The sequence below is a fragment of the Lontra canadensis genome, unplaced genomic scaffold (genome assembly GCF_010015895.1).
Source record: "Lontra canadensis isolate GAN:19392208 unplaced genomic scaffold, GSC_riverotter_1.0 scaffold1, whole genome shotgun sequence".
Lineage (NCBI taxonomy): Eukaryota > Metazoa > Chordata > Mammalia > Carnivora > Mustelidae > Lontra > Lontra canadensis.
The window spans coordinates 117,826,068-117,852,842 of NW_022630995.1; the positions used below are offsets into that span (position 1 = coordinate 117,826,068).

The 26,775-nt window shown below is 36.9% G+C and overlaps 1 protein-coding gene across 12 annotated transcripts in view; it reads right to left on the reverse strand.

Moving 5' to 3' along the window:
• PTPN13 (protein tyrosine phosphatase non-receptor type 13) overlaps positions 1 to 26,287 on the reverse strand; it is a 204,879-nt gene extending 178,592 nt beyond the window's left edge. For 11 of the 12 annotated variants that reach the window (XM_032862218.1, XM_032862233.1, XM_032862200.1 and 8 more), the window contains exon 1: positions 25,832 to 26,286. The gene's annotated coding sequence lies outside the window, so the exon portion shown is untranslated. Of the gene's footprint in view, positions 1 to 25,831 lie in introns of all 12 variants that reach the window. The other variant, XM_032862136.1, reaches the window with a different exon arrangement.
• Between the last annotated feature and the right edge of the window lie 488 nt (positions 26,288 to 26,775).

The window sequence follows — 26,775 nt, forward strand, 5'->3', positions numbered from 1 at the left end:
GGGAAATAACTATATGTAGGGGATGACATATTTTCCTTTACTAGGTGAGGGGGATGGACTTCAGTGACATCTAACATATTTTCCAGGTCTAACATTATACTGACTGTAAAATGCTATAATGAATGCAAGTTAATACATCAGTCATTTTCCGGCAAGTTGCTTCCTGCTTGTTACAAGTAATAAGTCCCAAAGCTGACAAGTAGCAAGTAATGATAATGAGAGTCAAAACAGAGTTAACACACAAATAATCTACTGAACAATGAAGAATACTTTATACCTGTATCATAGAAATATACCCAAGTAACAGGTTGAATCATACGAAATTGATCATATATGGCCATTTTCATGGTTCAACTCAAAAACGTGCTAGATTTTATTACCACAGTCACAGTGTTATTTCCGCATCAGTGCTATTAGAGAGTCAGTCAGTCATTTAAATATATTTGGTTAAGAACAGGGCGCTTGGGTGACTCAGTTGGTTAAGCATCTGTAGTCCTTCAGGTCACGATCCCAGAGTCCTGGGATCAAGTCCTACACTGGGCTCCCTGCTCAGTGCGAAGTCTGCTTCTCCCTCTGTTCCTCACCCTACTCATGCTCTCTCACTCTCTCTCAAATAAATACATAAAATCTTTTAAAGATAAATAAATAAATAAAAATATTTGGTTAAAAAAATAAAATCAATTCAACAGCAAATGCTTTTTTCTAAAATTTCACTTAGACAACAAAATAGAGGTCCTTAGTTCAGGCAGTAGACCATAAGAGAGTCGGTCTTAAAATCAACAACTAATAGGTCAATTAATTCTTAAGATCTTAAAAAACAGCTAAAACAAATTGTGTACTAAAATATGTGTTAATACTAAACATGCAGTTCAGTAGCAGATTCAAACTTGTCAGTGAATAATCAGAACCTGGAAGACAACCTCTTACTTCCATTAGTAATTACATCTTAGGTAATCAGGGCAATTTTGTATTCCTACCAGGTTTTGTCTTCATTCAAAAACCAAGCATAATTTTTAAAGCCTGTTCTTTTATGAAGGGCATTTCAACATTCTTAAACCTAAATCTACATCTTAGCAGTCTAGTGTTAGAGGTATTTCCAAAATCAGCAATACTGTAATTGGCACCATTCATTTAGTACTGAGATTTTTGCATAAGCAAGTTTCACCTTCTCCATTACAGAACTTTCTGTTTAAAAATTTTATTTTATTTTATTTATTTTTTTGACAGAGACAGATCACAAGTAGGCAGAGAGGCAGGCAGAGAAGGGAGGAAGCAGGCTCCCCGCTGAGCAGAGAGCCCGATGTGGGACTCGATCCCAGGACCCTAAGATCATGACCTGAGCCGAAGGCAGAGGCTTTAAACCACTGAGCCACCCAGGCACCCAGAACTTTCTGTTTAAATGCATGGCCAACACAGAGCAACTTTCATATCAGGAAATGAATTCTGATGGCTTTTGATTGTAAAAACCCAAAATGATTAAATTTACCTGATAATTCCAATTGATTTTTTTTTTAAAGATTGTATTTATTTATTTGTCAGAGACAGAGGGAGAGTGAGCGAGCGAGCACAGGCAGACAGAGAGGCAGGCAGAGGCAGAGGGAGAAGCAGGCTCCCTGCCGAGCAAGGAGCCTGATGTGGGACTCGATCCCAGGATGCTGGGATCATGACCTGAGCCGAAGGCAGCCGCTCAACCAACTGAGCCACCCAGGCGTCCCTCCAGTTGATTTTTTAAAAAGATTTTATTTATTTATTTGATAGACAGAGATTACAAGTAGTCAGAGAGGCAGGCAGGCAGAGAGAGAGAGAGGAGGAAGCAGTTCCCTGCTGAGCAGAGAGCCCGATGCGGGGCTCAATCCCAGGACCCTGAGACCGTGACCTGAGCCGAAGGCAGAGGCTTTAACCCACTGAGTCACCCAGGCGCCCCCCTTACTGATTTTTGACTGGTATTGACTAATTGGCCATGACAAAACTACTCTGGCAAAGGCAAAGGAAATACTTAAACATCAAACTAAAGGTAATGACTTCATGAGAAATGATGAAAATTCTTATGACAAATAAGGTGATTCTTCTTGAAGAACATATCTCATCATTTTGGAAAATTAATCATGACATAAACTCTTAAATGAAAATAAATTTGCATTATAATACAGAAATTTTCCTTTAAACTAATGAGTCAACTTATAGAGCAATTTAGAGTGGGGTTACTTTGTTTTGTTTATACATGGGAGTAATGAAGAATTTTGTTTTCCAGTTCAGCTTATTGATAAAAATTTCACCTTAATGTCTACAAATCTGTCTTAGAGTACAACAAAGTACTTTGAATAGCTGAAAATTTGCTGCTATGATGTTTCATACTAAAAGTAAATACTCTTGGTACTTACTTTTCTTAGTCATGTACCTCTTAGTACCTTACCCTTAAAAATACTAGAACTGACAATTATGAATTTAAAAAATATTCAGTTCCTAACAGACATTCTCCCCAACCACTCGTCTTTTTTCTTGGCGGAATCATCTGTCTTCCACTACAGGGCCTGGAAATGCTGGATACTTCCCAGACTCCCTCAGTTAGGATATAGGCAGCAACCCAATCAAGCTAACGGTACTGAAACACAATCTAGTGAGAGGGAAATTAGGAAGGACTTTCATCCTAATAAAAAGACACATGAGAGAAAACGTCTTTATTCTTTGTCTAGCTACGCAGAAAAAGAGTTAACACAGCAGGCTACTGACGAAGTTGGCCTTTGGCTGGGGTCTGGGAACTTAGATTTTGAGAGGGTTCCCACCATTCCTACAGCTTGGAAGAGTACCTCACTGTCTAAACTGTTTGTGCAAACAATGTGGTTTATACTAAATACGTGCTTTCCTTCCGGGAGTCTGGAATTTTGTACATGTTAGGCCCAGGGAATCTACCTGACTAGCCCCCAATAAAAATCTGAGCACTGTCTAATGAGTTTCCCTTGTAGACATGTGTTGTAACAGCTTGTTGCTGAGGGAATTAAGCACATCCTGTGTGACTCCACTGGGAGATGGCTCTCCCAAGTATGCTCCTGGTTACTCTTGCCCTTCACCCCATTGCCTTTTCCCTTTGTTGATTTCCCTGTTGCAGCCAATCTTTTGTGCTGAGTCCTGTGAGTTCTCCTACCAAATCATGGAAACTGGCTTGGTCTTGGGGCCCCCAAAACACAAGCCAGTTGGGTGTCTAAAGGCAATATTTGGAACCATAGCAGCCATACTTATAGCAACTACTAGAGGATAAGCCTTAAGAATAGGAGAAAATATTCAAAAAATGAGTAGGGGGGAAAAAGGCAAGCAAGTGCAAGCTATGAACCTTATGAAATGCATGACTGAGCTGCTGAATAAGCCTATGAACTTCCTACCTCAAGACATTTATGTTTAACATTTCAAAAATAAGACATTTTAGCATTTGCAATGGAAATAATCCTTATAACTTTTCCAAGCTTACTAAAAAAGTGATCATCTAAAAGTAAAATAGGATTACTTACAGACATTACTCTTTGGATATTTTAAATTTTAGATTAATTTCTCCAGAAAAGCAAGAAAATAAAAGAAACATAGTTGGAAAACTTCTCATTTCATGGCATTTCTTTAAATAGTAATAACTAAAGTTGGAGAGTGCCTATATTTCAGTAGATTATTCAAAGCTTTGTCCATTTCATCTAAGTTCTGAATTTATTGGCAAAAATCATTGATAATATTCCTTTATGATTCTTTTAATAAATGCAGTAACTGTCATGATAGGTCACCTCTTTTATTTCTGACACCGGTAATTAGAGTCTTCTCTTTTTCCTGATCAGTCTGGCTAGAAGTTTATACATGTACTAGTTCTTCTCAAACAAGCAATTTCAGGTTTCATTAATTTTGTTTGTTTGTTTTCTGTTTGATTTCTCCTCTGATCTTTATTCTTTCTTCTAGTTACTACTTTGTTCCTTTTTCTAGGTGAAGGCTGGTTTGAGACTTTTCCTACTATTGGTGTTTAGTGCTATAAATTTCCCCTAAGTCTTGCTTGTAGGAGCTTACACCCCACCATTTTGACATATTATGTTGTTTTTATCCAGAACAATATACTTTCTCATTTCCTCTTGCAACCATGGGTTCTTCAGAAGTGTTATTTAGTTTTCAAATACTTTAGGATTTTCCAGAGATGCTTTGTACAACTTGAATACATTTAAATGCATTAAAACTCCCTTTATGAGGGCGCTCAGTCAGTTAAGCATCTGCCTTCAATTCAGGTCATGATCCCAGGGTCCTGGGATCAAACCCCTGATTCCGGCTCCTGCCCAGCGGGTAGTCTGCTTCTCCCTCTCTCTGCCACACCCCCACTTCTGCTTTCTCTCTCTTCCATATAAATAAATAAAATCTTAAAAAACAAAACAAAACAAAAAACACCTTCTTCTATGGTCAAGGTGAACTTAGTTCTATGAACTAACTTGGTGAATATACTGTGTGCACTGTAAAAAAATGTATATTCTGCCATTGTTGGGTGAAGTGTTTTATAAATGTTATTTAGGTCATGTTAGTTGATTGTGATGTTCAAGTATTATACTGTATTGATTTCCTACTTATCCTGTCAGATATTGAGAGAAACATTGAAATCTCCAACTGTAATTATGGATGTTTCAATTTCTACTCACAGTTCTGTTTTTGCTTCATTTATTTTGAAGTTCTGATATTAGGTGCATAAGTGTTTAGACCTGCTACATCTTCTTGATATACTGAACTCACTGTCATTATGAAACAGTATTCTTTTTACCCGGGTAAAATTCTTTGTCCTCAGATCAACTTTGTCCATATTAATACATCTAGTTTTCTTTCAATTATTTTAGTTGACATACTACATATTTTTTTGCACATAATTGGGTCTTGACTTTTTAATCCAATCTGACAAGCTCTGCTATTTTATTGCGGGTTTTAAATAATTTATATTAAATGTGATTATTGAGAGAGGTAGGTTTTATCATTGTTATTTTTTTATTTGCCTCATCTGCCCCCCTTTTTTGGATTATTATTTTTTTTATAATACCATTTTATCTCCTTTGTTGGCTTTTAGCTGTTAACTGTTTTTTGTTGTTATTTTAGTCACTGCTAAAGGGTTTATAGTGTACACCTTTAACTCATCCACAGTCTACTTCAAGTAACATTACATCAAACTTATATAAGAATCTACATTGTATATTTCCAGTATTCTTCTCCCAACCTGCGTTATTGCCATGCATTTCATTTTTACATGTTATAACCCCCATACCACATTGTTATTTTTGTTTAAAGTCAATTATCTTTTTTAAAAAAGATATTATTATTTTTATATTTATAATTTTATAATATTATTTTTAAAAAGATATTATTGCACGTAAGAAAATATAAGCACATTAAGAAGTACCAATCTTTATCCGTAGGTATTTTTAACACCATTCCTGTGTGACTTCAACATTATTATTAGTACAAGTCAGATTACTCAAATTTAAACTTTTTCTTCCATTTATCTGATCTTCTAAGTAAAGTCATAAATGTTGCAACTGTTTTTAAAAATGAAAGAGAAAGATTATTAAATTACTTAGGTCTGTAGTCTAAGTGTTTAGTGAAACCTGGCTGAGGGAATTCAAGGGCTGGTTCCCTGACGATAGAGGTTCATCACTTCCCTGGGACAGACGGAAACATGTTTTTTTCCTCCTTCCATAACTCCAGAGGGCATATTTTGAACTGCATAAAGCTAGAAATAGAGACTTTGACTCATTGGCTCTCACATCTGTATAAATATTTATCTAAAAAAATATTAGAGTTAAAAGTGCCAACTTGGATGGCCTTGACCATTCCACTAGAAATAATCTGATACATGTGAGGAATTAATGACATCTGCCAAGCTGTCTGCTAACTTCTCTTTTATTTCAACCTCCTTAACTCTTTACTTGGGTCTCTTTGCCCTATAATCACCTGTTCTGTACTCTTTCCTCCCTCCCTGGAAAGGCACTGTAGAAAAATGGCAAAGAACCTAAGCTGTAGTTAGAGTCGGACAGAGTTTAAGTCCCAGTTCCTTCATTTACTGTTCTATAGTCTCAGAAAGTTATTTTGCCTTCCTAGAACTTACTTTGTTCATCTGTAATAGGAAAACAGTAATTGTACTTGATTATAGGGCTGTTAGATAGATTAAATCAAACAATATAGGCAAAACTCCTTGCCCATAGTAAGTGGTCAAATGTCATCCATTATTATTTCTTTACTTCATTTTGGGATTTTTTAAAAGTAGGCTTATCAATCTACTTGTCTCAGACTTTCAGCAATTACCTTTTAAAGATATTTAAATAATAAGAAAAACAGGGCATCTATTACCAGTGTTCTTCATTTCACTATGTAGATACATTTGGTATCACTTCCCTTCTGCCTAAAGGATTTCATTTCTTGTAGTGCAGGTTGGTAATGAATTCGTTCAGCTATTGTATCTCTGAAAAAGCCTTTATTTCACCTCAATTTTGAAAGATTTCATTAGGCAGAGATCTAGGCTGACAGTTTCTTTCAGTAAAGATATTGCTGTACTATATTCTTATTTGCATCATTTCTGGCCCAAAATATATGGCCATCCTTTTTTTGTTCTTCCTGTGGATGTCTTTTTTTTTCTTTGACTACATTTAAGATTTTCTCTTTACCACAGATTTTGAACAGTCTGAATATGAATTGCCTTGGTGTAATCTTCATGCTGGGGTTTATTGAGATTCTGAATCTGTTTACAGCTTTCATCATAGTTGGAAAACTTTCAGCCATTATTTATTAGATTATTTTTTCCATCAGGCCTTCTTTCTCTTCTCCTTTTAGGGACTCAAATTTCATGTATATTAGGTCACTTGAAATTATCCTACAACTCAAACATGTTCTGTTCATTTTTAAATTATTTCCCTTTCTTTGTGTATTTATTTTGAATCATTTATACTGGTTTGTCTTCCAGTTTACAAATGCTTCCTTCTGCAAAGTTTAATCTGCCATTAATCCCATCCCATCTATTTTTCATCTGACATCATAGTCTCTATCTTTAGAAGTTCATTGTGTTCCTACTTAACTTTTGTACATAAGGATTACAGTTACAACTATTATAAAAAATGCACTTATCTGTTGATTCTAACCTCTGTATCAGTTTGGACTCAGTTTAAATGATTTTTCTTCTCATTATGGGTCTCATTTTCCTGCTTCATTGTATGCCTTGAAATTTTTCACTGGATGCTGAATATGTTAATAAATATTTTTGCGTTTGCTTAGGAATGAAGTTAAATTATTGGAAAACTTGGAAGTTTCATACTTTTGGGTCTAGCTTTTCAGATTTGTTAGGCTGGCCTAGAGCAATGCTCAGTCCAGGTCTAATTAATTATTCCTCGCTCCTGGAACAGGTTGTTGTGTACTCCACCTACTGTCCCATGAATCTTGAGGTTTTCCAGCCTGGTTTGTGGAACAGGGACTATTCCTGGCCCTGCTGACAGGTACTGTTTCCTCTAATTCTTTTGTGTGGTTCTTCTCTACTCAGGAAGTGTCCTCCCATACCTGTACTTGTCGAATCTCTGCTGAATACTTGAAGGGGACCCTCTGCAGGTCTTTGGGGTTCTCTCTCTGTGCTGTTTTCCCTCTCTATTATTCTGTTCTGTTAACTCTACTTGCCTCAGTTTTCCTAAACTTTTCAGCAACATCTACCGAATCCAGGGAGTCTACTATGCTCTAACCTGGCTTCCCGTATCTTGCACCACAGCCCAGAAACCCTCTCAAAGTAGTAAGCTGAACAATCACAAGGCTCACCTTATTTCCATGTCTCAGGGATATCATTATTTGATGTCTGGGGTCTTAAAAATTTTTTGTTTCACAAATTTTGTCCATTTTTTGTTTGTCATCAGCTGGAGGGTAAATCCCATCCCTGTTATTCCTTCTTGACTAGAAGTCTAAGTTTCACTAGCTTATTATGTTTATTTCTCTGTACTGAACCATTGTAAATGGCATCTCAGTTCAATCATCCCTGATGGATTGGGGTCAAATCTTACACAGTTATGAGGCTGACTCTTTAGATTGTTTCTGTGTGGGTCTTTTCACTAACTGCCTTAAAGGCAGTCATTCTTCTGTTTAAAAAGCACATTTCAAAGAAATAGTACTAAAGCTAAGGAATTTTAATGCTATGGGGAAGAATGTCTAGAAGTTTGTGCAGCTAAGTAAGTCACAAAGTGATTTTCATTCTACAGAGTTTCTATAAGAAGGATTTTTCTTCTTTTATAACTTTTGCAAATGAAAAGAACATTCATGGGAGGAGCAAGGAGATACTGAATGTGGAGGCAGGAAAAAGGAAGAATAGCAGAACTTGAGAAGGGATTGAAAATAAAACTTTCTAAGTCACAGAAACTAAAAATCTGATACATTTACACAGCAGACTTTGTCTTTTATTTATTTTAGAAAATAGTTTTTTCTTTCTTCCTACACAAAAATCCAGTGTTTACTTAACTAATACGCTAGGGTGAAATATTAGTCAAAGCAGATAGCTGGAAGCACGATTATCCCTTAATAAATATGAAAACAAAACATGGCAAGTGTAAGATAGTCAAGATGATTCCCATAGCATAGATTTTTATACCTGTAGCCCATGGGCTTTATTTGGCCTGCAGACATGCTGTATATGGCCTATAGAGTAATGGCCACACCATGTTTTAAAAAAGTGTTATTTGGCAGCCAATATTAATAACCTGGAAGATTTCATGAATTAGAGAGATTTCATATAAAAATCTTGGGGAAAGACAGATGGTAGCACACAAGGTAGGTAACAGATGTCACCTTTAGTTAGAGTCAGCCTTTTAGTTCACTACAGTGTCAGTGCCCATCATTCACTACTGTTTTCCCACATCACTCAACTACCCCTGGCCCTCTCAGCATTTTAGATATTTAAGCTAGTGACACCTGATTGAGAGTATGTATGACAATATCCCAACAAATGTACCCATTTTTTTTAACTTAGAAAACAAACATATAAAAGCATCACTATAATATCTTTTTTTTTTTTTTTGGTAAGGGGAGATGGGATTTTTAGAAAGATAACATTGAAAAGAGTACTTATTTCCTACCAATTGTAGGAAAGCTGCACCTGGGGCACGTTTTAAACTGTAGATTCCTGGTGGTGTAGGAGGTAACCCAAAATGTTTATTTTTAACTAATTCACAGATAATTCAGATACAGCTCACATTTGGAAGCCACAACCCATCTTCTGCCTATGTTTCAAAAAATACACATAAAAGGAAGCATAATTACAAAGAGCTAAAACAATGTTATTAGAAAATTATGCTCTGGCACACTTTTTCTCATAATGCACTCTACTTAAACAGGAAAAATGTAAACTTTAGGTATACAGTAAGAGTAACTCTGTATTTAGTTTTCAGTATTCACTTCAACCAAGAAAACTAGAAAAGCAAGCATTTTTTTAAAAAGGTGCTAAATATCAAATTTCTGTATGTCAAAAATTTCTTTTTTGGGGGGGGTTTCTTTGCACCTCAGTGCTTTATAAGAGAACTGAAATAAGGGTCCAAGTTCCCCTTCCAACTGTTAAATGATCCAACTTCAGCTATACCCAATATTTGTCAACCTCAGTTAAAAGAAAAATTTCAACTTAAACAAAACTGTACTATTACTGATAAGACATTGAAGTTTGCTTTTACTATAACAGATTTTTAAGTACTAATAAAAGAATGGGATTAACAGTTCAAAAGTATGAGAAATGTTCGACTAACAGTAAAAAAGCAGAAAAATTAAGTGTACTATTATATAAAAAAAGAAAACTTTATTTGTAAAAATTCTTTTCAAAATCAAATAAATTTTTAGCATATTAAAATGGTACATGTTTCACATTAAGGAAGACTAAAACATCAGTATGGCACATCATTCATTAATGTTTCCTCCTGGCTTTGGAGACATTACTGAAAATGAAAGATACAGAAGAGCACTCCAGGGAAGGGACCTGGAGATAGGAATAGAAAGATGACTTACTTTCCAACTGCTGTACCTTCCATTCTTGTACACTATATATGTATTACCTATTCTAAAAAATAAAAAAGTAGTCTTTATGTGCTATAATTAAATTAAAGTCTGTACAACCCATCTCCTTCATAGGGCAACAAAACTATTTACTTAACAAAAGAACTGCATGATCACTGAAACTATTTGCATGAGAACAGTATACAACTCTTAAGTGCAAAAAAAGAAAAGTAAAAAGAAAAAAAAAATGTGAAGGCAGTTAAGGAGAAGGTTAATAAGTGACTTTCTGTCTCAAAAAATGTTAGGATACAGATTCCACTTCTCTAAATAAAAGTGAGTGCCAACCAGCTATGTTGTGAATGAATTTTAAAACCACATGATAAACTAAAACTTAGAAACTTTTGGAGTTCTCCTATCAGATACTTTTTACACCACCACATACAAAGCATGCAGGGCTACTGAAAGAGCTGATTCAAAGGAGAAGAAAAGAAACTTTGTTAACAGTCACCAACAGTTTGGGGCTCTGTAAATAACAGCTGTCAACCAAACCAAAGTACAATTTTTAAATGAACTAAGAATGGAATGGAGAGTGGGTCAAAGTGTTCTTAATTACCATACCTCAATAAGATTATTACTTCTAACCCTGAGCTAAAAGTTATAAATGATTCTCACTATTAAAATGTAAACAGGAGAAGGGACCAGACTGATGAGATTCACAATGCTGGTTCTCCCACTTAACTGTCTGTACTACTTTGGGCAAATCTCTACCTCAGCTTCTTTACCTGTAAAAATGAAGATTAACAGTAGTATCCACCTTAAGGCTGCTTTGAGGATTAAATATTTACTACATTAAACAGTACAATTTATAAATGTGTGTATTATCATTATTATCTAAACATCCTTGTAAAACAATAACCCAGCCTCAAAGTACATCTTCTGGTTGTCTAAATCACTGGCTAAGAGAATTTGATGCATTATAATAAGTAAGCCTCCTCTATATTTTAAAAAAATCATGTAAAATATAATGTTTCTCAACAGAAAAATTCTGTATGTCATGAGCTCTTCAAAATCTACTCTTCCCCTTACATAACACCATTTAGAACATTTTTGTTTTTTTCTGGTCTTTTCTAAAATTAAAGTTTTCCTATTTGTATTTACCCAAAGAATACAAAAATACTAATTCAAAGGGATACATGCCCTCTGATGTTTATTAGCAGCATTATCTACAATAGCCAAATTATGGAAACAGCCCAAGTGTCCATCAACTGATGAATGAATAAAGAATATGAGGGATACACACATACTCAGGAATATCATTCAGCCGTAAAAAAGAATGAACTCTTGTCATCTGCAACAACATGGATGGAGCTAGAGAGTATAATGCTAAGTGAAATAAGTCAGAGAAAGACAAACAGAATATTATTTCACTCATATGTGGAATTTAAGTAACAATAACAACAACAAAAACCAAACAAAAACCAAAACCAAAACCAAGTGGATGGGAAAAGAGAGAGGCAAACCAAGAAACAGACTCTTAATTATAGATAACAAACTCAGGGTTACCAGGGTGGAGGTGGATAAAGGATGGGCTGAATGGGTGACAGGGATTAAGGAGGGCACTTGTGATGAGCACCAGGTATTGTATGGAAGTGTTCAATCACTGTATTATACCTCTGAAACTAATACAACACTATTTGTTAACTAACTGGAATTTATTTATTTATTAAAGATTTTATTTATTTATTTGGCAGGTATAGATCACAAGTAGGCAAGAGGCAGGCAGAGAGAGAGGAGGAAGCAGGCTCTCCACTGAGCAGAGAGCCTGATGTGGGACTCGATCCCAGGACCCTGAGATCATGACCTGAGCCTAACGCAGAGGCTTTAGCCCACTGAGCCACCCAGGTGCCCCACTAACTGGAATTTAAATAAAAACTTTAAAAAACACGAAAATAAAACCATATCTATCTCAAAAAAAAGATATTTTATTTTAGATTATTTAAAGATTTATTATGTTAAATACACTTTAAGACAATTTTTAATAATTTTAAATATATGACTAACTTCTCTGTTTTCATTTAATGAACAATGCCTATTACCCAATTAAATTATGTAAGAAAAAAATTAAAGTTTTCATAAAAAATAAATCAAAATAAAAACTATGGTTATAATCATGCTTTACTAAGTTTTACCTTTTTTCTATTTAACATTATTTCCACATTATAAACAACCTCTTTAAACCTAAATTTTTGAGGATCACAAAATTCCATTGTAAGGATTTAGAATAATTCATTCCTCCTGTCAGCTACTATATTGTTTCCAATTTTACACCATTACGAATAATGCAGTGATGAGCATTCAAACGTTTTTTAAAGATTTTCAAAAGGGCACTTTATTATCTTTACTTTACTCAACAGTTTATAGAAACTTGACTGCTAAGAAGACCACAGGTCAGGAGAAGGAGACCTGGAGGGAAAAAAAGCTGAAAGGAAAATACACTACCATTCCAAGAATGACTTTTGAAAAGTTCATGAACAATTTCATAAACTTAGATTCCAGCATAGACTATGGAGTTCTCTTACACATTTTCTATGCAAACTGAGGTAATTTCTTCCCTCTCTTTGATACTGTTCATTTTAAAAGATACTACTCATACAAGAAGCTATGTATGGTTAACATCATTAACTTTGGAGTCAAACAGATTCAAAATCCCTGCTCCACAACCTACTAGCTAGTTGTGTGACCTATGACCACTCATTAAGTCTCTCTAAGCCTTAGTTTTCTCATCTATAATTGAAGAGTAATAGCATCCACTGCACAGGATTGTTGTAAATATAAATAATATTCTATGTGTCCGATTCTTAAAATAGTGTCTAGCACATAGTAAATACACAAACAGCATCATATCACTTACTGTTTCCAATATTCAATGTTTTGGTCGTCTCAAAGACATCATAAATATATGTGGTCTGTGTATAAATTATCGGCTTAATCTACAGATTATGATGGCACAGATAAATATTTACAAACTGATATATTACATAGTTTTAAAAATATTATTCAGTCTAAAAAGCTAATTGTCAAAATATAGAGATATGAAAAGCTCCAGCACCTGGGGGGCTCAGTTGGTTAAGCAACTGCCTTCGGCTCAGGTAATGATCCTGGAGTCCCAGGATTGAGTCCCATATTGGGCTCCCTGCTCAGCGGGGAGTCTGCTTCTCCCTCTGACCTCTCCCCTCTCACACTCTCTCTATTTCATTCTCTCTCTCCCTCTCAAAATAAATAAATAAAATCTTAAAAAAAAAAAAGAAAATGTCTGTAAAATCCCTCATTTTTTAAAGATTAAATAATAGTTTTAATGGAATCGTAAGAAATGAATTCCATCATTGAAACAATTTCTCTTCTTGGGGTGCCTGGGTGGCTCAGTTGGTTAAGATTCTGCCTTGGGCTTGGGTCATGATCTCAGAGTCCTGGGATAGAGCCCCATGTTGGGCTCCTGGCTCAGCCGGGAGTCTCCTTCTCCCTTGCCCCTCTGCTTGTGCTTTTTCTCTCACTCTCTCTCTCTCCCTCTCTCTCAAATAAATAAAATCTTAAAAAAAAAAAAAAGAAATTATTTCTCTTTCAACAGAATAAACTAAGTCTTTTTTTTTCCACATGATTAAAGGTCAAATATATTTAAAAGGATGCTAAGTGAATTAGGAGTAATTTATAAGCTAGAGTAACATTAATTCTCCTAGTTTTTTTTTTTTTCCTTATAGCTATTTGGTAATAAAAAAGCAGTAGAAAAGGAAAGTGCACCAGCTACCATCATGTACACTTTATTACTTTTTTAAGATTTTATTTTTTTGACAGAGAGATAGAGAGGGCCAGAGAGCACAAGCTAGGGTGGTGATGGGGAGGGGATGGCCAAGGGAGAAGGAGACTCCTGATCCCAAGACCCTCAGATCATGACGTGAGCCAAAGGCAGCTACTTAACCCACCAAGCCACCCAGATGCCCCTTATGTACATTTTATTAATCCTTTAGCCCACCTGCCCAGCTGAGACATATTTTGAGTGTCCTATACCGAATTTTGTTATTAGTTAACAATCAACTAAGTGATTTAGGCAATCAACTATGTGTAAAAAGCCTAGAGGTTTAGCATTATATTGTTTTAGAAATTAAAGAATAAAGCAAGTCCTGAGTTGGTAAAATACTAATAATATTTTAAAATTATACTTCCTACATCACATTTGCTATAGCAGATAAAGTATTTATCTAAATTACAAATGGAAAGAAGGGCTTATTACAAACTTTTTAGGATTTGCTGTCTGCCAAGTATAATGCTAACGTCTAAGAGGATTAAAAAAATTTTGTAGCAAAAGCAATTTGCAGACAACATTCCCAATTATTTTTAAGTTTTGAATCCTACAGATAACTATAATCATAATAATTAAGTATAAAAGCTGACAGGAAAGTCACATTAGTGGCAAATAAATAACCTTACAAAGGCAGAACATTAAACAACAGGATGTGATTTTTATTTTAAACACCCTTTCTGAATTTATAGTTTAGATAGCTCACTTTAAATATAATTCCTAATCTCAGAATAAGTGAACCAAACTAACTTATGTACAAAGAATTTCCAATTGAACATCAAACATACTTTAGAGTCAAGATCCTTTGTCAGCTTGTCTTGTTAAAGTGGCAGATAGCAACAAATGATAAATATCTTTCAATCAATAGCTAACAAAACTCAGTAAGAACTGAGAAAAATTACTTCCCATTTGACCCAATGCTCTCAGCCTCAGTGAGGTTTCCTCGTTATGCTAAGCTTCTTATTTTATTTGACCATCACAGACTGCAATAATCCTTACACTTACTGTTCATTTTCTGCAGACATAGATTAGGGCCATCACTGTTCAAATTATTACTGTGCTTATTCATTGTTTTCTAATATCTAATGGTTTCCTATCCACATTTTTTTAAACCTAGGTTTTAAGTTTTTTGGTAGGAACCATTTCCTTTTATTTTTCAACATTTCTCAAAATACAGAAAAAAGTACTGAACAGAGTCACAAATACCTTATAGCCATGTAATTCGTTTAGACAAAAACCAAATGACATACAAGATAAAAATAAATTTATGTTACTTATAAGACATTTCTAATTGTTGCTATTTTAACTGTAGTCAAACAATCCTGTGGGTATTTCTTTTTCTACCAATTTCCATATTTTTCACATATTCAAAGGGATATGGCAGATTTCCTCACTTTATTTCCTTTAAAATGTCAACCATTTTAGTCTTAACATGACCTGTATGTAGCTACCATGTCTAAAAAGATCTTACATAGGGGCACCTGGATGGGGCAGTCAGTTAGGTACCCAACTCTTGGCTTTGGCTCAGGTCGCAATCTTGAGCTATGAGATCAAGGTGCATCAGGCTCCTCGCTTAGCGCAGCGTCTGCTTGAAATTCTATCTCCCTCTCCACCCCTCATCTAAAATAAATAAATACATCTTTAAAAGCCAATACCAATAATAAATAAAATAAATAAAAACATTTACATAAAAAACAATCTGATAACCAAGGCATAGCCAATAACCTAACCAAGACAATGTATACTAGAGAGGCTGAAATTTGGGTGATAAAGAGATAAACCATGTGTTAAATATCAAGTGGCAAGTCAATAAAACCAAGTTCCCTTCCATCCCCCCCAAAACCTAGCATATGGTCTATAATTTATCTATGCATACTATAGTGAAAATCCATTAAACTAGAAACAAATGGAGATCAGACGTTAGGAACTCTGGCAAAAACAATAATTGAATCCCCAATATCCATCCTCCTTAATTAGTTTTGGGATAGTCAGCAAGAATCTAGAATTTCTAGCTTCCATAGCAAGTAGGGAAGGCCAGTATAAATAGAAGTCACTAGGTAAGTCAAGAAAACTTTTTGAAAGGATCAGATTCATCTGGAAGGCACACCCTGTTTTGCCATTTTTCCCATTTCTTCCATATTCTGCCTGCCTGTAAAGACAACATATTTTGAACAGAATGCTGGCAGTCATTTTGTGACCACAGGCCATCTTGAGGAGGAAAGCCATGCATCAAGGAGGTAGAAAAGAAGAGGTCTGAGTTCACTACCAGTCTTGAAACTGCTCTGGAGTATTGTGCTTGGATTTTGTGATATGTTAGAGAAAAATATATCCCTAAATCCTCCTACACTGTTAGTGGGAATGCAAGCTTGTGCAACCCCTCTGGAAAACAGCATGGAGGTTCCTCAAAAAGTTGAAAATAGAGCTACCCTATGACCCAGCAATTGCACCACTGTGTATCTACCCTAAAGATACAAATGTAGTGATCCGAAAGGGCACATGCACCTGAATGTTTATAGCAGCAATGTCCACAATAGCCAAACTATGGAAAGAGCCTAGAGGTCCATCAACAGATGAATGGATTAAGAAGATGTGGTATATATATACAATGGAATACTATGCAGCCATCAAAAGAAATGAAATCTTGCCATTTGTGATGACATGGATGGAACTAGAGGGTATTATGCTTAGCGAAATAACTGAATTGGAGAAAGACAACTATCATATGATCTCCCTGATATGAGGAAGTCGAGAAGCAACATGGGAAATTTGGGGGTAGGAAAAGAATAAATGAAACAAGATGGGATCAGGAGGGAGCCAACCATAAGAGACTCTTAATCTCACAAAACAAACTGAGGGTTGCTGGAGGGAGGGGGGTAGGGAGAGGGTGGTTGGGTTATGGACATTGGGGAGGGTATGTGCTATGGTGAGTGCTGTGAAGTGTGTAAACCTGGCGATTCACAGACCTGTACCCTTGGGGCTAATAATACACTATATGTTAATAAAAGAAAAGAAAAATATACCCCTAGCTTCTTTAGGCCATTGAACCTTGTATGCTGTATTTAGGTCTCTTGTACTAGCAATTTCTAATTGGAAAAAGTGAAACCAACAATTCATTGCATTAGTCTTGGATAGGGCAAGCACAAAGAATATCCCAGGCAGCATTTCTCAAATCAGCACTCCTATTATGAGAGATGCTATTACATATATATATATATATATATATATATATATATATATATATAAAATCTGGGAGATTAATGAGGTTTATTAGCATACTGAAGATTCTAAGCGTGTTCACAGTATAAGTTAGGAAGTGTGCCCAAACATATATTCTAAACAATTTTAGTTTTTATGCTATATAATACTCCCAGGAATACAACAACCTAAGATTTACAAATATTAGGTAATAGCTCTGTGTGTTTGTGAGATTATGAACATGTATTTTAACATATATTATAAACATGTATTTAAATATACTAGAATTTATATACCTGAGAGTGTTGTATTTCAAAATAGATACTTTAGAAGGATACATACGTTTGTCCTCAAACATAATATCAGAAACATTTCTGGGGCTCTTTTTTAAAATTACATTTAGAGTCATATTTTAAAAATCATTCCTTTTGGGCGCTTGGGTGGCTCAGTGGGTTAAGCCGCTGCCTTCGGCTCAGGTCATGGTCTCAGGGTCCTGGGATCGAGTCCCGCATCGGGCTCTCTGCTCAGCAGGGAGCCTGCTTCCCTCTCTCTCTCTCTGCCTGCCTCTCTGTCTACTTGTGATCTCTCTCTGTCAAATAAATAAATAAAATCTTTAAAAAAAAAAAATCATTCCTTTTACTTTATAAGCATTTTTCATTTTAATTCAAGTTTAATATTTAATTCCTCTTTAAATACTCACCTTTCTAAAACAATAACAAATCTCTAATTGAATCAAACCTACTTTCAAAGTCTACTGCCAAAAAGGAGATTCAAAAAAACATGTTATGTGTTTCAAAATTAACTCCAAAACAGGAGATGTAATATTCTAAAAATGAGTACTGTGAAGAGAATGACATTTATTTTTACAAGTTCCACTAAGTGTATAAAAATCACTTATATCAGTAAGTGCAGGATAAGTGAAAGAAACATGTAATCCAAGGAACAAAGTAGTGCCATAAACTGAAAAAAAAAGTACATTAAAGTTCATATATTATCTGTGTTTAAAAAAAAACCAACTGTTATAAATCAGAGTATACCGAAAATAATAACAGGTAGTATTTATTAAATACTTAGTTTGCATTAGGCACTACTTGAAGTGCTTATGTATATTAACTCATTTGGTCCTTAAAAAATTCCATAAAGGGGCGCCTGGGTGGCTCAGTGGGTTAAAGCATCTGCCTTTGGCTCAGGTCATGATCTCAGGGTCCTGGGAATGAGGCCCGCATTGGGCTTTCTGCTCAGTGGGGAGCCTGCTTCCTCTCTCTCTCTCTCTGCCTGCCTCTCTGCCTATTTGTGATCTCTGTCAAATAAATAAATAAAATCTTAAAATAAATAAATAAATAATTTAAAAAAATTTTTTAAAATTCCATAAAAAGGGGCACCTGGGTGGCTCATTTGGTTGCGCAACTGCCTTGGCTCAGATCATGATCCTGGAATCCCAGGATTGAGTCCCTCATTGGGCTCTCAGCTCAGTGGGGAGTCTGCTTCTTTCTCTGACCCTCCCCACTCTGGTGCATGCACGCGCTCTCTCGCTCTCTCATATAAACAAAATCTTAAAAAAAAAAAAAAAATTCTGGGGCACCTGGGTGGCTCAGTGGGTTAAGCCTCTGCGTTAGGCTCAGGTCATGATCCCAGGGTCCTGGGATCGAGCCCCACATCTGGTTCTCTGCTCAGCAGGGAGTTTTCTACCCCCCCCACCCTGCCTGCCTACTTGTGATCTCTGTCAAATAAATAAATAAAATATTTTTTAAAAAGTCCTATGAGAGGCTTGATCATTATCTTCATTTTGCAGATGAGGAAATTAAAGTACACTGAGGTTAAGAAACTTGCACAAGCTAAATCATAGTCAGAAATCAAAACCCAAGCAGACCAGCTCCTTTGTCTATGCTCTAAATACCATGCTATTCTGTCTCTCTAAATCAAGCAGGTGTGGTCAACACCATGCACAGCTGCATCTAAAAACAATTCATATATACTCAGATAGGTACACGTGTGTTCATAAAGTTTTACAAGACAGTTTTACATGTTGTTTAATTTAATCTTCACAGCTGTTCTAGGTCAGTATATCCTGTCAATAGATGGACTTAGTTGGCATGAATTCAAGTAATTAAAGCTCTGTGGTCATAGATTATTCCACTTATCTGCTGTCTTAGAAATGTGTCCTTTCTGTGCCTTGCGGAGGGTCTGGCAGAGAAAAGGGATTCAGGGTACATTTACTGAATAAAGAACAACTAAAAAGGAAGCTGGACGTCAGAATGTGGTCAGATTGGTCCCGATTCATCAATACAACTATTATAAAAACACTTAGCTAGCTTGGTTCATCAACAGTGATTCTTTAGTATCCATTTAGGTGGAAGAACAGTATTACTCATTTTTCAATTAAATCTTAGTATCTCAATACAATCGTAAAATTCCTTTGAAGTCAGAAGTCTTGATGTACTAACATAAACACTAAAACTTAGATGTATACTTAAAAAATGACTCAGGATGGTCTTCATTTACACTATGAGTATGATATATTCTGTGGCCACATTAGAACATTTTCTTTTATTTAAAGATTAAAGGAAATTCCTATTAAATTTTAATAATGGAGAATATAGTCTAGATTTTTCATTGTAAGAATTGTATCATATGAGTGTTGGAGGGTATGTTAGCTTGAATTATAACTAAAGTAACAGTATTGTTGGGTACTATGTAATAACATAGTTCCTTTTTGCTATTCATTTGTATACACCTCAAAGCAGTGCTAAAATTTTGAAGTTGTGATTGAAGTGAACTGAATGATACATATCTACAATTTAGTTTTATCTACTTTAGTTTTGATAATTGGTCATTTCTGAACTAAAGTTTCTATTCTACTATATGTATATAGATACATATATTTTAATTATTAGCGTTTTGTTTTGCCTTTTGTTTTACAACACTTATTCTAGCTTTCATGAAGTACAGCTATTATAGCTTTGGCAGATTTTCACATAATACTTAAAAAATTGAGATATGTTATATTTGAAAGACTGCTTGACACTTATACCTTAAGCTAAGTATAGATACTAGAAGGATGAATTATACTATGTTCAAATAACTCCATAAAATTACATCTCAGCACAAGTCAAGAATATGAAAGATACTGAGGAGGGAATAAATCAAAACCTTTCAATGAGGGAAATTCCTGTACCAAAGTATTGATTTTTTACTTCAAAACTGAATTGTATTATGTTCTCCAGAAGAGATATCTGACTACACTAAGACTTAAAATGATCAATCATCTCTTAATAGTTTAAATGTTTATTTTAAAATGATACTTTTCTAGAAAAAGTGCATTAAGTAATACTTAGTAGTGCTAGGAGAACCTAAATTTCTTAAAAGGGTTCCCTAATTTTAAAAACTTCCCAGGCTCTATCTCTTTTCCAAAAAACTCCAAGAAGAAACAAATGGAAAACACCAGCTTTGAATATTTCTACCACATTCTCAAGTTGTATAACCATTCTAACCTTAAGTTATTCTACAAGAAAGTTTCATTTTTCCCTCACAGACTACATTAGAGCTAAGTGGAAAAGCATCAAAACATGAAAACAATATTGTATACAAAACATTCCATCAGGCATCCTTTCAACAAAATAGCTCTCCTTGTCCTGGAGGCAACTTGTGTGATCTGAATAGGTTTTAAAAAAAAAAAAAAAAAAAAAAAAGCATGTGTTTATGTAAAAGGAAATGTACCATCCACCAATAGAAAAAAAAAATACTTTTAATTGAAAATAATTTGTTTCCATTTCTACTCAGAGCACGCTAAACCAATAAAGAAAACTGATATTTTAGGGTTTGCAGGGGGTGGTATACAAATGAGATGGACTGCACACATGGTGTATAGTTTCTTCTAAGCTGTGCATCGGTAGTTAACAAGTGGTAAACACCAATAAAATTCATTGACACAGTGTTAGCTTCCAACCACCTCAAATTGTTTAGGAACCTCATTTTTTGCTGAAGGGGATGCTTTCCTTTGTGGGAAAAAATAAAGTCTCCCATGCATCTGTATGTTCATGTTAAAACTAATACGATGGTTTTCTGTTGGAAAATTTGATCATATCATGTGACAACTAAGCGTTTCTTTTTTTTTTTTTTTTAAAGATTTATTTATTTATTTATTTGACAGAGAGAGATCACAAGTAGACAGAGAGGCAGGCAGAGAGGTAGGCAGAGAGAGAGGGAAGCAGGCTCCCCGCTGAGCAGAGAGCCTGATGCGGGACTCGATCCCAGGACCCTGAGATCATGATCTGAGCCGAAGGCAGCGGCTTAACCCACTGAGCCACCCAGGCGCCCCACAACTAAGCGTTTCTATAGGAAAACAAACAAAAAACAAAAACCGCTTAACCAGATAGAAAAACCTAGAATCAAATTCCAACACTTGAATTGAAATGATGACTTTCTCTGTTTCCCAACTTGAAACTGCTGGAGTACACGAGGGCAATGAAGCCACTGGTTAGATTTAGGGCATACTGATGCAAATAATACACACAAGTACATTGAAGTTCCACCTCTCAGTTAACTTTGAAAAGGAAAACCTTATAACTAAGTATAGCAGATTGAGAAAGGATGTAATATAAGCACCAAATATGTGGTATTTCTCTGCATTAGAAAAAAAGTATAAAAAGTAATATTATATTTTAAATTATAAATCTGAAGGAAATGAATACACACACTCACTTCAGATGACAAGAAAATGGAATATAAATTTCAAAACCGCTAGGTAGTATATCAACTATGCTACAATAAAAAACTAAAATTAAAAAAAAAACATTCAGGTAATACAGAATTTTGTGATTATAGAAATTTTCCATATCTGAGCTGTCTGATAGAGCAGTTACTAGCCACAAGTGGCTACTGAGCACCTCAAATATGGTTAGCGGGAACGAAAACTTGAATCTTAAATTGCGTTTAAATAAATTAATGTAAATTTGGCCACATGTATCTGGGACTGTAACATTGGACAGTGCAGCACTAAAGAAGTAGAGAGAAATATTTGTACCTTAAATTCTGATTCAAATAGTAAAAGTCTTGTACATGAGCATATACCTAGGTGTTTCTGAGACAGTTGTTTTTTTTTTTAATTCTTGTGACGTATGAAGAGAAAAGGACTATGACACAACATAAAAATGATGCTGCATTTGTGGGGACAAATTTTCTATACTCATTTTCTAGAGAGGACTAGAATATTGGTTTACAAGTTGGCTCCAAGTTGTTATTTTCTTAGGGGGCTTCCAAAAATATGGATGCCCAGGTCTCATCCCCCCAACCTTCTGGTTTAATTGGTTTGGGTTGGGTCCTGGGCATAAAAATTTTTAGAGCTACCCTGGTTATTCTAACATGCAGCCAGAGTTGAGTACTACTAAACTAGAAAGAAAATGAGAAAATGTTTATTAGGCATAGATGCAGTATGCAGCTTAAGACATTTCTTTGCTGGTAGGCAGAGACGGCCTTTGACAACCCAAATTTACGTCAAAACACCTGAGGGTTAAATATGAGCTACACATTCTAAACATTCAGAAGTGACTTGGGTTATACAATCATAAATTTTTATCAGTGAATAGTATTCAATTATGTAAAATAGATTAGAAGCGAAGGAAATAAACGAAATATTGAGTGTCAACTTGCCTTTGCCACTTTCATGTATATTTTATTTCATCCTCAACCTAACTTGGGAGGTAGATATTACTAATTTGCTTAACGATGTGGAAAGTAGATTTAAAGATATTCTCTAGGATTGGACATATGTTTGTCAAACAATAAAGTCCACACTCCACAGTAGAAGGATTCTCTCTGGGGAAGTTTGTTTTAGTAAAATTTCACACTGGAATCAAACAAAAAAAAGGAAAAGAGGAAGAAAGAAAAAGGAGGATTCAGTGGTGGAACACAGGATATAAGGCAAACACACTAAAACAGGTACTTTAACCAGTCTGGGTTCCTGCATTATCCAGGTATCTGATAGCAAACCCTGGGAAAAACAGGTTTGTCTGTGGTTCAAATCTACACCAGCCTCTACACCAGACCATCTAGGACTAGCTGCCTTTTATCCTAAGAACTTAAACCATTCGTCTCCTACTGCCTCATAAGCTATTTGGTAGAGTCACACATTCTTCGGACAGGATAGAACAAGATGCTTATTCACAGCTAGCTGCCTGACACTAAACAGGGATAAGACAGGGGTTTTAAAGAGTTTTTCATTTTACCCCATCCACTTAAAGGATTATTGGAACTCCCCACAGAGCATGTTATAGACCACAGTTTTGATATGGTATATTTACACTGAGCATAGAACTTTTATTTTAACCTAGGCCATGAAAGTCTTACATTAATTTACTCATTAAAAGCCATCTATTAAAAATTCCTGAGTTGTTCAACCCATTTTAATTTTCAATTTAAGGGAGAAAGTTTCTCAGAGAAAAAAAAAAAAGGTAAACCCAGAGCAACAAACCCCGCACACCCTACATATCAGTACTAATCCTTCTATCCTGAGACTCAGTGTCTTTTCTCCTTTTTCAGGCTCCCACTCTGTAAAGTGACATTAACACAATGGTGTCACATTTAGTTACATCTGAGGTTAGAAAGAATATCTTCAGTCACTGATCTAATTAATGGCACAGACTTCTCCCAAAGCATATTCCAAAATAAGAATACATAGATAGGATTAACTCCTAAATGCACTGGCTTAGGGTATGGTAGTGTTTCATTTCAATTTCAAATGGTATTTATTACTATTTAATTATACTACCAAAAAAAGTTTCATAATTCAAAATTACAAACTCTTGTCAAAAAAGAGGAAGCAGCAGCAGTAGCTTATCCCCACTAGCCCTTTTCTCCCCAGTATGTTTGAGGACCTGGAAAAAAAAAATACTAAGTTGATATAAGAAAAGCTATGATATTTCACCATCCAATCCTTAGCCGATTAAAAGTAGACTAAAACAAGGATTAGACCTGTTTTTTCTTAATAATAAACAATACATAAACTCCATTTTTTAAAAGAATGATACCTATTATCTACACAGAAACAACTGATTAGCCAATTCTCACATTTACTTCCTGCATTGGAGGCAGGCCTCCAGAAAAAGACAATGTAAGTTCTACAACTTTTGATCCCTATTATAGTGCCCAAATTCATCCTTTAAATTGGCATTCGTTTTAACAGTTTGTTTATGTGTTACTTGTGACATGAAAAGCTATATATAAATATTTTTGGATGTTAGTATCACCCTCCAAAAACTAAGTAGGCTTTACATGCAGTAAACATTTGGTGGCACAAATGTAAATTCAAAAGGCAAACCTAAAAACATGGCAAAAGTCGTAATTCTCTAATTGTAAAAGTGAAAGTTACTACAAATTAATCTTTTCTTTCTTAATAAGTAACCACAGATATTTTTCTAGCCTTAATTCCAGCTTCCATCCTACCTTCTCCTCCACACATACTCCCACAAAGCCTCTAGAACATCAAAGTTAGGACACAATGTTATTATGAAAAAGCAGAATACATTTGGGATTGGCTAATAGAGCAGTTAGTCTGCCTGTGTATGCAATTAGTGAACCAATACAAGCATAGACTTAATAAAAAATACTAATGATATTAAAAGGAGAAATAATGTTTATCAAAGCACCACCACAGGCAAGCAGTAAGCATGATGCAAGTTTTCACTTTGATCCTGCTAACCCAGTCATCACGAATTTGGGAAAATACCAATCCTTGTTTCAAAATACAGCGACTTTTCCGTATTTTCCAATCCTTAGCAAAACTCTACAGACGTAAATTTTTAAGTCTTGCTAATTAGTTACCAGTGCCCTTCATCCCGAAGATTAGTTGTCCTACATTTTGTTTAGGTCTCCGCCTTGAAAACAAACCCGATTGCCCCATTTTCTGAGAGGTAAACTCAGCTCCAGGCAGCTCCCTATGAAGTCACCGCGTTTGTTGTTTCAAAGATGCAATTAAACGAACATGACACAAGGCTGTCGAAGAGATTAGTTGGAAGTGTGTGGAGGTGTCAATCATATATGTGGAAGACCAATGAAAACTGTATTGCTACAAGTCTATTTTAGTTATAGTATTTCTCCCCATTCCCCCTTCTCCAATATATTCACAACGTAGAGCAATTACACTTGGTGAGAACGTCCTCGACTTTAGCAAACTTTCCAGCTTTCTGTACTTAGAATCCAGCAATGAGCAAAGGCGGGGTGGGGGTGGGGGTGGGGGACTTAACCCAGGCACCGAGAAGAAAAGCAATAAAAGAGCTTGCATCAGGCAGTGTCTCTCCCTCTGCCCCTCTTCCTCCCTTCCCACCCCCTCTTCCCTAAGCCCTTACATATACACATTCTTCTGGGCGGCCTCTAACCACAGCATGTCCACAGTCATTTACAGAAATTAGAAACAGACTCCGGGATCCCTTCCCATAGCACGCACAGCGCAGAGCTGTACTAGCAGGATGGGGCGATGTCACTCCCTACTACCTCGCAATCTCTTACTCCCCCTCTGGGGTTTCATTCCCAAGAATCCGGCCTTCCTCCACGGAGAAGGTGGGGGGAAATTCACAGTGAAATTCCTAATTCACGATGAAATTCCGTCTCATCCTTCCCCACCCAGCACCTCACCGCGAAAACCAAAGAAAAGCTCCTTCCCCACCAGGGCAACAGAGGAGTTGGTTTCAGGGGCCAGAGCAAGAGCTGGGAGAGGAGAGGGAGCGTGGTGTACTTGGTTTTGCACTTCTGCGTGTCCACACCAGAGCCCAGGGCTGCTCTCGTCCTTACCCGCTCGTCCGGAGACCGGTCCTGCTACTGGAGCGCGAGGCGAGGGCTGAGGGGACGCGGCGTCGGGGCGGGCCGCCGGCAGCAGCCTCGGGCGTCGAGAGCCACCACCTCTTCTCCGCCGAGCGGCTGCGGGCGTGGGCCGAAGGAGCTGAAGAAGGAGCCTGGGGAGGGGGAGAAGAGGAGCAGCATCTCCTCCTCCTCCACGCCTCGGAAACGCCCCTCCAGCGGCGACCCCCGCCGACCGCCTGACCCCGGAGCGCTGGAGTTCCCCGTCCGCCCTCCCCGGCTCTGCGCGCCTCCCAGAGCTACGCCCAGACTCTCCTTAGCGGGGCGGCTCAACTCCTGCGGCCGGCTCCGAGAGCTGCCGGGCGGGCTGAGGCGGACCGGGGAGCGAGGGACTGCCGCGCGCCAGCGAGACCGTCTCTAGAGGCCGTGATCATGGTGCGCGACCCTCGCCGCACCGCCGCCGCCGGAGCCACTAGCTCCCAGAGCCGGCTCCACCTCAGGCACCCGCGCCGGCCCCGCCCCCGTTCCTGTCACTCAAAAGCCTTCCCGGGCTCCAGGAGGACAGCAATGGGCGCCCGGGCGCTCCCCTCCGCCTCATTGGCCCTCCGGGCCTCCCGTTCCGCCCCCTCCCTAGGGACGAGGTCGCCGGGGAGACCAGCGCCCCGGTTCCCATGACAACCGGTGCCCAGGGCCTGGCTTTTAGTGTTCTGGCTAACTAGACGCTCAGGTTGGTCGCGGGGCAGCGAAGTTCCTATCCCCTGCAGTGCGGACTCCTAATTTCAGGCCACGTTGAGAACGCGGCCGACCGCCCCACGCTTCCAGCTTCAGAAACAGAACTTTATGGCCCTAGGGAGAGTGAGGAAGCGTGAAAAATGTCTAACTGCTTGCTCTTCCCCTGTGAGTCTAAGTAACCCCTCCCCCCCTTGTCCTCCCTGGCC